A 16,334-nucleotide genomic window follows, 5' to 3' on the forward strand; every position below is an offset into this window, starting at 1 on the left:
ACTGTTCATGCCTATTACGTATGAGGGGCAGAGCCCTAGGTGTTCACCAGGGTGGGGCTACTCAGTTGCTGGGTTGTGATGCTGTATGTGGGGGAGGGGTCAAAGGGGAGCAATGATGGTCCCCTCTGCTGCTTCCCACAGCTGGGGCCTGCGCAGTCTGTCTCACTACTCACTGCTCACTCCTTTGCTGGTTTATCTGTGCGCGAATGTGTGACCGCCTTCAGCCTACGGCTTTGCACCCTCACTGGGTCCACCCGATGCTACCCCAGCTGCCTGGGTCCTGGGGTCGGGGGATCCTTCCTGCCTGACCATGCGCTGCTGCTGGCTCCACCCCTCTTACTGGTCCGGTTGAATGGTTTGTTGTGTCCGACTTCCATATAGTTCAATTTTCTGTTCTTTGGCTGCATCTTTGTTTACTAAACTTTTGTTGTATTCAAACTTGGTTGTGGGAGAAGGCACGGTGTTACCACATACACCTCCATCTTGGCGGAAGTCCCTGTCTTTCTTGATAGTGTCCTTTGAAGCACAATTTTTATTGTTGACAAAACCCAACTTAAAAAATTTTTATTGTTTTTATATTGTTATCCCAATTTTACGCCCTTTTCCCTCCTCTGCCTATCCTATCCCCTGCTCACAAAATTAATCCACACACCATTGTCCATGTCTATGGGTCATTCATACATGTTACTTGACTAGTCCCTTCCTGTTCTTTCCACCATTATCCTCCACCCGCCTCTGGTTGCTGTCATTCTGTTCTATGTTTCCATGCCTCTGGTTCTATTTTGCTAGTTAGTTTATTTTGTCCATTAAAGTCCTCTTATAGTTGAGATCATATAGTATTTGTCTTTCACTGACTGGCTTATTTCACTTAGCATAATATTCTCCAGTTCCATCCATGCTGTCATGAAAGATAGGAACTCCTTCTTTTCTTCTGCTGAGTAGTATTCCATTGTGTAAATATACCACAGCTTTTTGATCCACTCATTTACTGATGGGCACTTCAGCTATTTCTAGCACTTGGCTATTGTGAATAGCGCTGCTATGAATATAGGAGTGCTTAAGTTCTTTTGAATTGGTGATTCAGGACTCTTAGGGTATATTCCCAGTAGTGAAATCACTGGGTCAAAAGGAAGTTCCATTTTTAGTTGTTTGAGGAAATCCCATACTGTTTTCCACAGTTGTTGCACCAGTCTGCATTCCCACCAACAGTAAACTAGTGTTCCCTTTTCCACACATTCTTGCCAGCTCTTGTTGTTCATTGATTTATTAATGATGGCCATTTTGACAGACCATTTTGATAGATGAGAGGGAATAACTCATTGTGGTTTTAATTTTCATCTATCTGATGGCTAGTGATGTTGAGCATATTTTCATATCTCTAAGGGCCATCTGTATGCCCTCCTTGGAGTAGTGTCTACTTAGGTCCTTTGTCCATTTTTTAATTGGATTGTCTCTCTGGTGTTGAGTCATGAGTTCATTATATATTTTAGAGGTTAAACCCTTGTCTGATGTATCATTGGAAAATATATTCCCCCATATACTCAGTTCCCTTTCATTTTGATGATAATTTCCTTGGCCATGCAGATGCCAAGAATGTTAGATGACTAATGGCCAGAAATGTGGATTTGAGAGGCTGGAGGGAGGAGAAATAGTAAGAGTCCAGAATAGAAGCAAGGCATAGAAAGGGAAATAATAAAATTTAAAACAAAAATAAGAGGGACAAATGCAAAATGAAGTAAGAGAAGGGAGGAATAAAATATGAGGTTTAAAATAAACTAAAATTTAAAAATAATGAAATAATAGGAACAAACTTGAAGAAAAAGGGAAAAATGTTAAAAAGCTATTAAGGAGAGAAAAATAACTGAAATAATGATGAAGACTACAGTAAACTTCATCTCAGCAGAGTCTACAGTTTGCCACTGTGTTCTTTCTGGATCAGCCCCTAGTAATGTCAGATGGTGTCCTAGTCTCACCCTAGGCAGCCCGTTTGAGACTACAAGTGATCCACAGTCTATGACTGTCTCCTTCAGGCTTGCTGGTCCCCCAGTTATGCCCTGCTATCTTTCTATCAGCACAAGGCTCAGGAGTGGTTTATCTAGTTATCTTTTTAAAGAACAAGCTCTTGGACTCATTGATCTTTTTTATCTCATTTGTTATATTTTATTAATTTCTGTTCTGATCTTTATTATTTCCTTCATTCTACTCACTTTAGTGCCAGCTCTTGTTCTTGTTCTTTTTAAGTTCCTTTAAATGTGAAGTTAGATTGTTTAGTTGAACTATTTCTTGGTTTTTTTTTAGATAGGCTTGTAATGCTATGAATTTCCCTCTTGAGATTGCTTTCTCTGTGTCCCACAGATTTTGGATTGTTGTGTCCTCATTTTCATTTGTTTCAAGTTATCTTTTGACTTCTTCTTTGATCTCATTGTTGACCCACTCATCGTTTAATAACATGTTATTTAGGTTCCATAACTTTACATGTTTTTCAATGTTCTTCTTGTGCTGATTTCTAGTTTCCTAACATTGTGGTCAGAGAAGGTGCTTGATATGATTTCAAAGTTCTTAAATTTATTGAGACTTGTTTTGTGTCCCAAAATATGAGAGATCCTAGAAAATGTTCCATGTACATTTGAAAATATGTCTATCCATTGCATTAGGATAAAATACTCTTGCAGGTATCAATGAAATCCATTTGATCTACTCTGTCATTTAAGGCCACTGTGTCCTCACTGATTTTTGTCTGGAAGATCTATCCATTGAAGTCAATGGGGTATTAAAATTCCTGACCATGACTGTATTTCTGTTGCTCTCTCCCTTTATGTCAATCAAGATTTGCTTCACATATTTAGGTATTCCTATGTTGAATGGGTAAATGTTTACTAGGATTATATCTTCTTGTTGGATCATTTCCTTTATCATTACATAGTGTCCTTGTCTGTCTCTAACTATAGCTTTGGCTTTAAAGTCTATTTTGTCAGATGTAAGTACTGTTACCCCAGCTTTTTTTCCCATTCCATTTGCATGAAATATCTGTTCCCATCTTTTTACTTTTAGTCTGTGTGCATCTTTCTATTGGAGATGGGTCTCTTGAAGGCAGCATATCTATGGACCTTGTTTTCTTATCCATTCAGCTACCCTATGTCTTTTGGTTGGAGCATTTAAGTCATTCACATTTAATGTGATTATTGTTAGATTATTTTCCGCTCTTTTTTCCTTTTTCTCCCTCCTTCCTCTCTTCCTCCTCCTCTTCCTCCTTTTCCTCCTCCTTCTTCTTTCTTCTTAAAGCGAGCCCTTTATTATTTGTTGCAGTACTAGTTTGGTGTTAAAAAAAATTCCTCTAGCTTTTTCTTGCCTGGGAAGCTCCTTATTTCTCCTTCAATTGTAAATGATAGCCTTGCTGGGTAAGGTAGCCTTGGCTGTAAGTCCTTGCTTTTCATCATCTTAAANTTGTTTTCTTATCCATTCAGCTACCCTATGTCTTTTGGTTGGAACATTTAAGTCATTCACATTTAATGTGATTATTGTTAGATTATTTTCCGCTCTTTTTTCCTTTTTCTCCCTCCTGCCTCTCCTCCTCCTCCTCTTCCTCCTTTTCCTCCTCCTTCTTCTTTCTTCTTAAAGCAAGCCCTTTATCATTTGTTGCAGTACTAGTTTGGTGTTAAAAAAAATTCCTCTAGCTTTTTCTTGCCTGGGAAGCTCCTTATTTCTCCTTCAATTGTAAATGATAGCCTTGCTGGGTAAGGTAGCCTTGGCTGTAAGTCCTTGCTTTTCATCATCTTAAATATCTCATGCCACTCCCTTCTGGTTTGGAATGTTTCTGTTGAGAAATCAGATGACAGTCTAATTGGTGTTCCCTTGTATGTAACTACCTGCTTTTGTCTTATGGCTTTTAGGATTCTCTACTTGTCTTTAAGCCTTGTCATTTTAATTATCATCTGCCTCAGTCTAGGCTTCTTTGGGTCCAACTTGTTTGTGACTCTCTGAGCTTCCTGTACTTGTATATTGTTTTTCTTCACCAGATTAGGGAAGTTTTTGTCATTATTTCTTCAAATAAATTCACAATCTCTGCTTACTCTCTTCTCCTGCTTGTATTCCCATGATGTGGATGTGCTATATTTCGTGTGGTCCCAAATGTTTCTTAAGCTCTCTCCTTTTTTAAAAATCCTTTTTTCTTTTGGCTGCTCTGCCTGGGTGTTTTTTCCCACTTTGTCTTCCAAATCACTCATTTAATCCTCTGCTTCATCTAACCTACTCTTTATTCCATTTAGTGTAGTATTTGTATCAGTTATGGCATTCTTCATTTCTGATTGGTCTTTGTTTTTTATGTTTCCATAAACATAAACATCTGGCCTTTTTTCATGCTATTGAGAATCCTTATAATCATTACACTAAACCAGAGGTTCCCAACTTTTTTGGCACCCAAGACTTCATGGAATTCTTCATGGAAGACAATTTTTCCATGGACTAGGGGGCAGGAGAGACAGCAGGCAGAGTTCAGGCAGTAATGTGAGTGAAGCTTGCTCAGTCACCTGTCACTCACTTCCTGCTGTTTGGTCCAGTTTCTAACAGGCTCTGGACAGGTACTGGTCTATGACCTGGTGGTTGGGGACCCCTGTTCTAAACTTCCTGTCTGATAAACTGCCTGCCTCCATTTTATCAAGTTCTTCTTCTGGAAAATTCTCTTGTTCTTTCATTTGAGTGCATTTCTTTGTCTTCTCATTTATGCTGTTGCTTTGTACCTTCTGCCTTAGTTGTTAAACTGGTCAGTGATTATAGCCTCAAGCTGTGACCAGCAGCCCCATGTGGTAGGGAAAAGTAATTTCTTTGGGCAGGGCTCTTGTCTCCCCTTAGGCTGATGCCACTTGTATATTCTACCTGAGAAAGATGACCTTTGTTACATTGTGGTGAAGTGGTTTCTCCAGTCTGTCTTTGGTTATAATGCTTCTCTCCAGCAATTGTTCACTTTGTTATTTAGGATGATTTCTCTTTAATTTAGTTGTAATTCCACATTGGTCCTGGGAGGAGGTTAGTGTAGCTTCCACTTACTCCTCTGACATCTTAGGACTCCCTAACCTGATTGATTTTCATTTATTTAACTACCCTTGTATTCTGGAGATAAATCCCAGTTGGTCATGGTATATAATCTTCTTAAATGATGGTGACTTCAATTCACTAGTATTTTATTGAGGATTTTTGCAAAACCAAAAGATATTGGCTTTAAACAGCGTTCTTCTCTTATGATGTCTTTGTTGGTATCAGGATAATACCAGCTTCATAGAAGGAATTTAGAAGTTGAGATGGATCTAGGAATCAGCCCATTCATGTAGGTTATCTATACCTATATGGCATATAATTGTCATAGAATTATCGTATAATCATTTTATTTCTGTAAGGTTGGTAGTAATGTCCCTGCTTTCATTTGTGATTTTAGTCTTCCTTCTTTTGTTCTTGGTGAGTTTTGCTTAAGCTTTGTCATTTTATTAATGTGTTTTTCAAAAACTTTGTTTCTTTGACTTTATCTTTTGTATTTTTCTCTATTTCACATAATTTTATTCATTTATTATTTCTTTCCCTCTGTTTGCTATCAGTTTAATTTTCTCTTTGTTTTCTAGTTCCTTAAGGTATATAATTCAGTTATTAACTTAAGATCTTCCTTTTCTTCTGTTTTTAAATTTTTTTCAAGACTTGTAAAACAACTCTCCCCCCCCACCCCTTTTTTTTGTAATATAGACAGCTGCTGGTATAGTTATTTTCCTGCTCTAAGAAGATGTTTGTTGAGAAATCATCAAGGACTAAATGTCTGGACTGTAAGATGTAATGATTGGCATTCAAGTACTTTAAAGTTATTAACAGAACATAGACTTTATTTCCAAAGGGGAAGTAAGAACAAAACTCATCACTATCAATGTTAAATTTGCATTATTATCTTCAATACACCACCTAAGAACTACCAAGCTTAACATTATTTTCAGAAGTAGAGTATAAATGATAAATATATATGAGAATGTACCACTCCATTAATTTCTATCTCTAGATCAGCCACTATTTTTATGCCCTTTTAATATATTTATCTCAGCCTAATGATTTGTTTAAAGCAAAAGTTGTATCAGTATGTGGTTTGTTAAGCCTTCCAATGAAATAAATTACACCTAGGCTAACTTTCTTTTCTCCTAATTGTTTTGTTTTTTAAACATTTTTGAAGATAGTTTCTACTGATAACAGCTAAGTAAACAATTTTAAAAAAGGAATATGTGATTCAAAATGGCAGGAGATTAGGCAGAAGGTATACTCACCTCCTCCCAGGACCAAACTGGAATTACAACTAAATTATAGAATAATCATCCTAAATAACCAAGTGAAGACTAGCTGAATAGAAGTCTTTAACCAGGGACTTACAGAAGAAGCCACATTGAGACTGGTAGAAAAGGCAGAGATGTGGAAAGGGCTTGCCCCACTCCCACAGTTGAGGAATATCTCAGCTGCAGCTGTGATCCCACTGAGGAGTGTAGGTTCTAAACCCCAAGCCAGGATCCCCATCCCAGCGCACCAGAGCCAGGAAGAAGTGCCCACATAACATCTGGCTGTGAAGGACAGTGGGGTTTCTGTTCACCAGGAAGAGACAGAAGTCAGCTAGAGAAATAGGTGCCTGCTTAAAGGGCCAGTGCACAAATTTCAATCACAGCCACTCACCCTATGCTCTGGTGAAGGGAGGGCAGAGTAAAAACAGTCATGTGAATATAGGCAGTTTTTTTCAGTGAATGAGCCTGACAGGCAGCCATCAGGCAGAGGTAAGTGAAAGCATATATCAGAGTGCTTTGGAATTTTGCTGACCTGTCCCCAGGCCCAGAGCTAGTAAAAGCCAGCCTTGGTGAAAAGGTTGGTCCTTCCCTTGTGCACCCAGGCCCACAGAGGCAGCCACAAACTATGGATTACTTTTAAGTCAAGACAGGTTGCCCAGGGCCAGTCACAGGAAGCATCTGACATAGGTCTGAACCAGAGAAACTCCCAAGAGGTGCAGAATGGACAAACCCAGTGGCCAGCGTCTGACAACATCAGAAGAGGATCCAATAAGATTCACAAGCAGCATATCCAAAGGGACATCTCAGCAGGCACCAAGCCCTGCTGAGGGAATTCCACTTTGTGTGGTCAGCTCCTGTACAGCAGCTCCCATGCCGTGGTCGGGGTGAGCCTCACAGCCAGCCAGCCTGAGGGTTGATCCCATGTATGAATGGGCCACTAGCAATCAAGTCCCAATTACAACAGGAGGGCCCACATACCCTATACAACAGACATTTTTAGACCATCCAGTGCAGGTGATCAAGGAGACCACACCACTGGATTTGATAGGACACCTACTACATAAGGCCACCCCCCAATACTAGGAGTCATAGCACATCTATCACTTGGAAGTAGCCCAAGTGTCCATCAGTAGATAAGTAGATAAAAAAGCTTTGGTACATTTAAAAAATGGAATATCATGCTGCCATAAAAAAGAAGGAAATCTCACCTTTTGCAACTTCATGGGTGGACTCAGAAAGTATTATGCTAAGTGAAGTTAGCCAGTCAGAAAAAGACAAATACCGGACTTCCGCCAAGATGGAGGCATAGGTGGAAACACTGTGCCTTCTCCCACAACCAAGTTTGAATACAACAAAGATTTGGAGAAACAAAGACACAACCAAAGAACAGAAAATTGAATTATACGGAAGTCCCATTACATCTAACCGTTAAGAGGGGCGGAGCCAGCAGCGAGCAAGGTCGGGCAGGACAGGGCCCCCGACCCAGGCGCGCAGGCAGATGGGAACCAGCTGGGGTGCGGGGCAGACCGTGGGTGCATATTCGAGCACAGTGAGACAGACCACGCAGGCCCCAGGGGGCGAGGGCTGACGGCGGTGGCACACTCGCGTGCAGTGGGACGAAATGCGTGGGCCCGGTGACGGCAGCAACTGCGGCACCGGTGAGGGCCATGGCAGCAGGCGGCAGACAAGACGCCATAGTCCCTCTTTGACCCCGCCCCCACATACAACATCACAACCCAGCGACTTAGTTGCCCTGTTCTAGTGAACACTTTAGGGCTCTGATCCTGCTATGGAACAGGCACGAACAATCAGAAAGATGGTGCGAGAAGAACTCAAAGTCCCCGAGCCAATAACTCTAAGCGACCAAGAAATTGCCAGCCTCTCAGAAGCACAATTCAGGACACTATTTATCAGGATGCTCACAGAACTGGTAGATTATAGTCACAAATTAGAGGAACAAAGTCACAAATTAGAGGAACTTATGAAGGCTAAACTAATTGAAATGAAGGGAGATGCACAGGAAACCAATAGTGATGGAAAGGAAACTGGGACTCAAATCAATGGAATGGACCAGAAGGAAGAACAAAACATCCCACCAGAAAGGAAGGAAGAAATGAGAATTCAAAAAAATGAGGAGAGGCTTAGGAACCTCCAGGACATCTTTAAACGTTCCAACATCCGGATTATAGGGGTACCAGAAGGGGGAAAGAAACAGCCACGAGTGGAAAACTTATTTGAACAAATAATAAAGGAGAACTTCCCCAGTCTGGCAAAGGAAATAGACTTCCAGGAAATCCAGGAAGCTCAGAGAGTGCCAAAGAAGTTGGACCCAAGAAGGAACACACCAAGGCACATCATAATTACATTAGCCAAGACTAAAATGAAGGAGAGAATCCTAGAAGCAGCAAGGGATAAGGGGACAGTCACCTACAAAGGAGTACCCATCAGACTGTCAGCGGATTTCTCAAAAGAGACCTTACAGGCAAGAAGGGGCTGGAAAGAAGTATTCCAAGTCATGAAATCCAAAGACCTACAGCCAAGATTGCTTTATCCAGCAAAACTTTCATTTAGAATGGAAGGACAGATAAAGTGCTTCTCAGATAAGGTCAAGTTCAAGGAGTTCATCATCACCAAGCCCTTATTATATGAAATGCTAAAGGGACTTATATAAGAAAAAGAAGATGAAAAATATGAACAGTGAAAGGACAGCAAACACACAGTTATTAACAACCACACCTAAAACAAAAGCAAACCAAGAGGACAGCTAGATCAGGAGTGGAACCATAGAAATGAAGAACACATGGAGGGTTAGAAACAGGGGAGTGGGAGGAGGAGAAGGGGGGAGAAGGCACAGAAAATAGCATAGATGGTAGGTAGAAAATAGATAGGGGGGAGGGCGAGAATAGTGGGGGAAATATAGAATCTAAAGAACTTGAGACACGTGGTTATAAACTAAGGGGGGGGGGGAATGGTGGGGGAGGGAGGGTGCAGGTGGAGGGGAATGAAGGGGGGAATAGAACAACTGTAATGGTATAATCAATAAAATACATTTAAAAAAAAGAAAAAGACAAACACCATATACTTTTGCATATATGTGAAACCTAATGAACAAAATAAACTAACAAGCAAAATAAAAACAGATTCATTGATAGAGGACAGACTGACAGTGGTCAGAGGGGTGAGGGGTTGCAAAGATGGTGAAAAAGGTGAAGAATTAAACAAAAAGGAAAAGGAACCTCATGTGCACAACAATAGTGTGGTGATTACCAGAGGGAAATGGAGGTAAGGGGAGGTGGAGGAGGGCACAGGGGGAGAAATGGTGATGGAAGGAGATTTGACTTGGGGTTGGTGAACACACAATGTAATATACAGATGATGTATTATAGAATTATACATGTGAAACCTATATAATTTCATTAACCAATGTCACCCCAATATATTCAATAAAAAGGAAAGAAATATGGACTGGCCAAGTACCTTATCATTTAAGTCCCAGCTCAAGAACAACTTACTTTTCTTTGAAGCCTTTCCTGGTCATCCAGAAAATTATGTCTCCATAATCTTCAAAAATATTATCATAGGATTTGCCCTGTTTCATTGTTACTGTCTGTGTGTTTACAGCGTCTTACCCAGCAGGCTGTTAAACTGTCAATTCCAGGAGGGTGAGGCACATGCTCTATTCATCACTGTATCACCAGAGCCTGACTCAGTGCCCAGGAGGAAATGCTATGTTCATCAGGGAACGTGGTTACCAGCCAGTTCTGGGATTTTAGCCGTGAGCAGTTGTGGCACTGTGGAAGTTTATTTCACATCTGTTGCCTTCTTGTTCGCTCTCCCATTATGACAGTGTTTGGCACTGTGGTTGTCATCTTCACTTTAAAATTAGGACAGAGTGCAGAGAAGTGAGATGACTTTCCAAAAGTTGCACTGTGAATAAAAGTCTGGGCTATAAATAAAAGGTTAGAACACTGATGTTCAGTCATCAGCATTCTAAAATGATGTGCCCTCCTGAGGCTGCTCCTGTAAGGTGTCAATGAACAAATCAAGTTCATGCTTTTTTTTTTACCATAAGGCAAATAGTTCTTAAGTAAGTGGAAAAGTGATGAATTCTACATAGAACCAAAGAAGAAAGCCTATTGTTGTTTTAAGCTTTCCCTTTAACCTAGTGTCAAAGCTAACTTAGAGAGGACCATTTGTTTCCATTCCTTCCACCTTGGAGAAAGAGCACTTCCTTGACCTCTGCTCCTTTACAACATGTTCCAGCAGAGGGAGCTCCAGGTGTTTTACAACTACCCATTACCATCCTGCCTCCATTTCCTCCCTCTCCACCTAGCCCAGAGACAAGTTTGGGGGCTAATTCTGGTGCCAAGTCATTGGACAGCCCCTGGCTTTCCCCTAGGGTTGCATTAGAAGCTGCTAGGATCTGAAAAACCTGAAGAGAGAGACTCTGTGTTTTTACCACACATCTCCATATTCAATTAAGGAGGTCATACTTAAGTATACAATATGAAATATAAAGCATAATTTTTTAATTCTTGATTTGCTATATAGTTAGAGATCATGATAGATGATAATTAAATGACAACCACGCTCCCTCCTCAAAAGGTGTAGCATATCCAATTGATCTCGAAGGATGACACAAGGCAATTTTTATATAGTTTTTCTATTTAGCAGGTCAAATATGTAAAAATATCTCTGCATCTGCAATAATGACCCAAAGCTTATCTCACTCCTAATCTAGTGATTCACCTAAGAATTGAATGCCGATTGCGGCAAACTGTTGGCTTTCCTGTGCTTTTGGTAACTTATGCAGCATCTAAACAATGACAAAGAATGTTTTGTGGAGTGCTTCTGAAAAATACATTTAGCCTGAAATAAGCATTTAAAATTTTTTGTTCAAAGTAACAAATTGAGCTCTGACCAGTGTGGCTTAATTGGTTGGACATCATCCCACAAAACAAAAGGTTCACAGTTTTGTTCCTGGTCAGGACACCTGCCTGAGTTGCTAGTTTGGTCCCCAGTCTGGGCGGGAATGAGACTGATGTTTCTCTCTCACATCAATGTTTTACTGCATCCCTTCCCCCCCTAAAAATAATTAAATAAAATTTTTTAAAAATAATAAATCAAAAAACGAAAAAAGAAGGGGAAAATATTGAGTATCTTCTAGAGGGTTGTTATGATGTACACATAAATAGTAACATAATAAAAATTCATTTATAAAAATCAATTCAGGCAGCCCTGGCTGGTGTAGCTCAGTGGATTGAGCACGGGCCTGCAAACCACACGATCACAGTTCGATTCCCAGTCAGGACACATGCCTGGGTTGCAGGCCAGTTCCCAGTAGGGGACGCATGAAAGGCAACCATACATTGATATTTCTCTCCCTCTCTCCTTCCCTTCCCCTCTAAAAATAAATAAATAAAATCTTTTAAAAAATCAATTCAGGCAGATTAAGAATTTAAATATAAAAGATACAACTCAAAAGTTTGGGAAGAAATTATTTTTATGTCTCAGGAATAGGAAGGTGTTTCTTAAGGAATATATAAAAAGCCCAACCCATTAAGTAAACGTTGATAATTTCATCAGCTTCTGATTAAGACCTGATTATCAAGTGATAATCTTATTATTAAAAAGTAACAAGACAAGCCACAAACTAGAAGGTACTTAACACTCACACAAAAAATAGCTGCTTTCCTGCTGGAACCATGGAGGACACAGAAGAGAAAAAAGTTCCTGCTATGCCAGGAACTTTTTAGAAAAAGCAAAGGAATTTTGTGGAACTGAAGATCAACTGCCTGAGAAAGAAGTTTGCCCAAAAGATTCTTCGAAAGGCATGGGGGAAGCTTATCTATGAAAAATCTAGGCACTATCACAAGGAATATAGGCAGATGCACAGAACTGAGATTTGAATGGCTAGGATGCAAAAAAATCTGCCAACTTCCATGTACCTGTGGAACCCAAGTTGGCATTTGTCATCAGAATCAGAGTGTCAGTGGTGTGAGCCCAAAGGTCCAGAAGGTGCTGAAGCTTCTTCACCTTCACCAGATATTCAATAGCACCTTCATTAAGCTCAGCAAAGCTTCGATTAACATGCTGAGGACTGTGGAACCATACATTACATGGGGGTACCCAAACCTGAAGATAGTAAATGAATCAATCTATAAGTGTGGTTATGGCAAAATCAACAAAAAACAAATTGCCCTGACAGATAACACATTGCTTACTCTATCTTTTGGTAAATATGGTGCCATCTGTGTGGAGGATCTAATTCATGAGGTCTATGTTGTTGGAAAATGCTTCAAATTATCTTCTAAATGAGATGGAATGAAGAAAAAGACCACTCATTTTATGGATGGTAGAGATTCTGGTAACAGGGGAGACCACATCAATAGACTTTTTAGCACAATGAACTAAGCTATCTAATATGGTTATTTTTGTAATCTGGTCAGTTAATAAACAGTGACTGCTTTAAAACTGAAAATAATGGAAAATTACTCTTTAGAATATAAAAATTACTCCTAAAAACTAATCAGAAAAGGAGAGAAAAATAAAATAGAAAAATGTGAGAAAATTAAACAGGACTTTTACAGAAAAGTAAATCTCAATTGGTAATAAATGTAAGAAGCATTAAAATCTCATTCATAACCAGATAACTGCAAATTAAAACCAGGAAACCATTTTATATGCAAGTCTTGCTTAGAAGTTATCCAGCCAATATGAAAAATAGAAGCACCTATTGAATGAGGTTCAGGAAACATTTTACATAGGACAATGATGCCTTAGTCCCCTTCAAAGTAGGCAACTTGGGGCTTCATGGAGTTCCAATCACCATCAGCTGATCCTTTGTATTTTCCTGAATCTCACCGATTATCTGAAATCTCTTCTCTTTCAAAGGTGATTTTAGTTTTGGGAAAAGTTAAAAGTTGCAGGGCACCAAATCTGGGCCGTAGAGGGTCTGAGTCACCTGCGTGATTTGATGTTTCACACACACACACAAAAAAACTCTACACAAGACATGATGCATGAGCAGGCACATTGTGATGAAGCTACCAATCACCAGTTGCCCATAGCTGCAGCCTTCTGGATCATTTGAATAGACTCTGTGGGAAAATGTTTAAGCTTAACTCAGAGTTTGATGCAGATTAATTGTTCTACTTGCTCAGTCATTTTGAATGTGATAGCCAGACAGTACACATGTTCACCCAATGGCTTCTACCACCTCCACTGACTAGTACAGTGAAGTCATCATTGTTCACACATGCACATTCCAGTCAAACACTCCTTGGCTGCCAAGTTACATCAATGTCACTAAACCATTCTCATTATAGTAACAGTGGTTGGGCTTTTTACAGACGACCTCATATACCAGATTAATAAAAATTTTCAAGTCTGGCAAAACAATTGGCAGAATGTGATACAAGTAGAATCCTCAAATTTTTTTCTTTTTTCATTAAAAACATTTTTATTAATTTTGAGAGAGAGGGAGGGACATCAATTTTTTGTTCCAATGTTTATGCACTCATTGGCTAATTCTTTTTACCTGGTCTCCTGACCAGGCATCGAACTCACAACCTTGGCATACCAGGACAATGTTCAAACCAACTAAGCTACCCAGCCAGGGCTCAAAATCTTTTCTTAAAATACATTGACATAACCATCTTGGAAGAGAGTTTGGCATTGTTTAATGAATTCGAAGCATGAATACTGTGAAATCAGCAATTCCACTTCTAGAGAGACTCTTGGACTTGCTATTGTTAACGTGTCCAGGTTCCAAGTGTTCATAGCAGCAGCATCTGTAATGGTAACAAACAGGAAACAATTCAATAACTATCAACAGGATAGAAAGTGAACTATAAAACATGCAGCAAAAAATGAATAAACCACAGCCAAATACACTGAGACAAATCTCACAAATATAGTGTTGAACAAAAAAAATACATATAATATGATACTGTTTATTTAAAGTTCAAAAATACATGAGAAATGTGTTTTTATACATGAGAAATATATGGGAAATGACACATTCAGGATAATGTTCACCTCTGTGGGAAAGAGAGGGAGGAAACTGTTTGTAAAGAAGCCCGCAGAGGTTAAGTACATGGTTTTATTTAATTATCTTTTCTGTCTTATTTGTTCACATACACCATTAAGTGCCAGATAAATTTAGTTATTTTAAAATATTAAAAATTTGTACATTTAAAGCTCTTTAATCCTGACTTGAGAGAAGTCATTCTGACAGAATGTGATAGGTTTTGGTTAGAGTCATAGTTGTCGATATACAGTGTTGTAACAAAATCTGTGAGATGCTGTGAACAAAGAAACTGTTAAATCATGTTCAATTTTATTTAGGTCCAAAAAAGAAAAATAATTTTTTTAAAGTCCCACTATTTCAAATTTTGGAGGCCAGGAGAATTGGGGTGGCACTGAGGAAATTGGCAATAGTAACAGTTTGGAAATCAGAAATTCGATATTGACAGGAAAGCCAATGGAGAGATCCAGGTTACTGGAAAGCCTGATGTGTGAGGTCATTGGTACAAGGGTCAAGGTTAAACTTAAGTGTAAGATACTGAAGCAAGGAGCTGTCAGGTCTCCTCTTAGGTCTGCTCTTGGAGAAGGAGCCATCAACTGAGTAACAAAGAGCAATAACAGCATGACCTTCAGCTAATAGTACAGAGGCAGCATCTTCCTACAACCGTCTTATACAGAAACAAGGCAATTTATAAGAAAAGGAAAAGAATGACCAAAATATTTCTCCTTATTATTTATCAAAGAATAAAATAAAGTATTGTCAAAGACTTCAAGGAAAAGAAAATTGAGTTGATAAAGTTGTCAGGAAATCAATAATCTTACACATTGCTGTTAGGAGTATAACACTTCCTAGGGGCCACTGAGGTGAGATATCTGGAATCTTTTGAATTTGTGTGCTCTCTGAAGTAGCAGTTTCAATGTCAGGGAAATATCTTGATGACTTAGCTACAAGTTATACAACCTAGTATTTTTTTGAAAACAGAAAAACAAATAAAAATGAAAATTTGATTAAAGGAACACTAGTAGTAAGTCCATACAGTGAAACATTCTGCAATCATTTTTAAATATTGTTAAATACAAATACATATTTTTGACTTGGGAATTATTTTTTTAAAGATTTTATTTATTTATTTTTAGAGGGGAAGGGAAGGAGAGAAGGAGAGAAATATCAATGTATGGTTGCTTCTCGTGAGTCCCCTGCTGGGAACTGGCCTGCAACCCAGGCATGTGCCCTGACTGGGAATCGAACCTCGATCATGTGGTTCACAGGCCTGTGCTCAATCCACTGAGCTACACCAGCCAGGGCCTTGACTTGGGAATTATTTAGTATATATTCTCAAGTGGGAAAAGAAGCAAAGAAATTTAAAAACATTGATTTGTATAAAGAAACTGATTCAAAAATATAAAGCAAGATATCAACAGCTGCTATTTTAGAAGTGACATTATCTTTATCTATAAAGGACACTTAGACAAAATCAAACAGGGGTGGGATCAGGGTGGGAAGTGGGGATGGTTGGGGTTGGGGGAGTAGTGAGGGGGGATGGGGACAACAGTACTTGAACAATTTTTTTTAAGTTTTGCCAATATTTTAAAGTTAAAATGCCTCAAAATAGTATACATTTTTTCATATTTTGACTTATTTTTATAAGCTTTGTCTGCCTCCTCCTCAAAAACTTCCACTCAAAAAAAGTGACATTATCTTTATTTTCTAATTTTTCCATCATAAGTATATGTTGCTTTTATAAAAAACAAAACTAACATTTACTTTTCACTTAAAAACTGTCTGTAATTTTTCTCAGGTGGATCAAAAATATGTTTATATATCACGAAAGCTCAGTCAGTTGGAGTGTTGTCCAGTAGACCAAAAGTTCATGGGTTTGATTCCCGGCCAGGGTACATCCCCAGGTTGTGGGTTTGATTCCCAGTTGGGGCATGTACAAGAAGGCAATGAATTGATGTTTCTTTCTCATATCTCTCTCTCTCTCTCTCTGTTTCTCCTAGCCCCTGACT

At 39.1% G+C, this 16,334-nt stretch overlaps 1 pseudogene; it reads left to right on the forward strand.

Annotated features, from left to right (window-relative positions):
- Positions 1 to 12,001: 12,001 nt before the first annotated feature.
- Positions 12,002 to 12,710, forward strand: LOC118976489 (60S ribosomal protein L7-like; annotated as a pseudogene).
- Positions 12,711 to 16,334: the final 3,624 nt, after the last annotated feature.

This window comes from Sturnira hondurensis, unplaced genomic scaffold (genome assembly GCF_014824575.4).
Source record: "Sturnira hondurensis isolate 20B ecotype Veracruz unplaced genomic scaffold, ASM1482457v3 Scaffold0001721, whole genome shotgun sequence".
In the NCBI taxonomy this organism is placed as follows: domain Eukaryota; kingdom Metazoa; phylum Chordata; class Mammalia; order Chiroptera; family Phyllostomidae; genus Sturnira; species Sturnira hondurensis.